The sequence below is a fragment of the Octodon degus genome, unplaced genomic scaffold (assembly GCF_000260255.1).
Source record: "Octodon degus isolate 3935 unplaced genomic scaffold, OctDeg1.0 scaffold00038, whole genome shotgun sequence".
Classification (NCBI taxonomy): domain Eukaryota; kingdom Metazoa; phylum Chordata; class Mammalia; order Rodentia; family Octodontidae; genus Octodon; species Octodon degus.
The window spans coordinates 3,330,746-3,332,680 of record NW_004524614.1 but is presented as its reverse complement, the minus strand read 5'-3'; positions in this window follow the sequence as shown (position 1 = coordinate 3,332,680).

Here is a 1,935-nt window from a genome sequence, read left to right as displayed (position 1 = left end):
GAGAGAGAGAGAGAGAGAGAGAGAGAGAGAGAGAGAGAGAGAGAGAGGCAGGCAGAAAAATTCAGAAAAGAATACATTTGACCCACTTTGGGGCCAGGAAAGAGACTTGATTTTGAGAGAATGTTGTGATTACCTGCCCACATTTTTGAGATTCCCTTCAGGATTGCTGGAAAGAGAATTTCACAGCCTTTCAAGGCTGACTGTGGAGACAGACACCAGCTGGTCTTATATTGAAGGCAGAAGCCCCATAGGCTTCTTTGTAAATATCAAGAACTCCCAGACAAACATCTCAGGAAGAAAATTCAAAGGGCAGTTGAGGACACTTGGTTCTAGACTCTTTATATCAATAACACCTTTGACTAGTACGCTTGGCCCTCTGCTGCTGAGATTTCCAGTGGGAAATTTTGTGCAACTCTGTATGATACATCATCTGCCCCCATAATAAAAACTTGCTTTTCTTTCCTTTGAGAACAAAGAATGATATTCAAGGACAGGAAGAGGGATTACAGTCCCCAACATGGGACAGAGCCAAGATCTTGGACTCAGTGATCAGAAAAGTCATCTTTTTGGGGTTAAAGATTTTAAATTCAGGAGGCTTTCACTGAGATGGCTCAGCACAAATTAAATTGAAAATGTGATGGTCTATGAAAAGAGGCTATGATGACATTGCAAAGACAGAAGTAAGTCATGTTGGAATTCTTTAAAATGGGACACAGAGAATGAGAATTTCTCAGTATGTTCCTGGCACTATTCTGAGGGAGAAGGTAGGGAGGGTGACATGATATCTGGTCTGCTTGACAATCTCACTGTGAACTAGTGATTTGATTTTCTGGCTTTGAGTGTAGTGTAAATCAGTTCCTGGAATTTGGATAGATCTAGGTTGTAAGAGACTTTCTGAATCCATTTTTTAAAACTACAGTAAAAATGATGGATAAGAAGTACTGGGATGTTACTGTATGTCATAAAGCTTTGTATACATAAGCTCATTATTTATAGAACAATACTTACTTATATCATGACCACTACCTATGTTTTAGATAATAAATCCAAGGCTTACCTTGCTAGGGAAAATGGCTAGTAAGTGATTAAGCAAAGTTCTGAGCCCACGATTTATCTAGCTGCAAACCAAATTCATTTATTCACCAACTGAGACAGTTAAAAAAGCTGGTCAGAGGGATGTATAATAGAAAGAGATTTTTACAGACCAGCATTCAAATGCCTGTCCAGCTTAGGAACTTTCATGCACACTTAGAGAAGCACTTACTATTTTTTTTCCTGCATTTGTTTTTACCCTGTTTGTAAAGGCATAAATTTATTGCCTAAAATGCTTCTGGAGGTCAGACATATGAAATAAATATCAGTGGGGTGAATTAAGGACTTGGCAGAGTTGAGCTCCCTCTGGGGTTTCCAGCAGAAAATTGTGCGTCAGTTGAGATGCAGCCCGCGTGTCCTGGCTTATGCCTCCAAGCCAACCTCACCTTGTCTGCTGCAGATTCCAGGATAAAGGCTTGATATTTTGGGGGCTACTACCAGGCTTCATAATGATGTTATACATGTCTTACTTCTGGTTCAGTACTTAGGTAAAGCCCAGAAGTATAGTATGTGTGGTGTGGAGGGGTGGATGGGGAGTATCAGAAATGGGGATTCAGCTCTTTTGTTGGAGAAGCCTGAAGACAAGTTGGAGACATAAAGGAGCTCCAGAAAAGCAATCTACAAATCAAAGGGTAGAAACAAAATTCATACTGAATTAAAAAAGTATATAGAAAAATTCAATGTAAAAAAATAAAATGAAACAAAACAAAATAAACAAAAAATCAGAATGTGGTATTACTGAGAACAAAGAATATTGAGTAGAAAAGTTAATCTTTAACTTAATAGGAAAGGGTCAGATGTAAACTGTTGATGAGGAGTGAGAAGAATATTCAAATTAGGAGG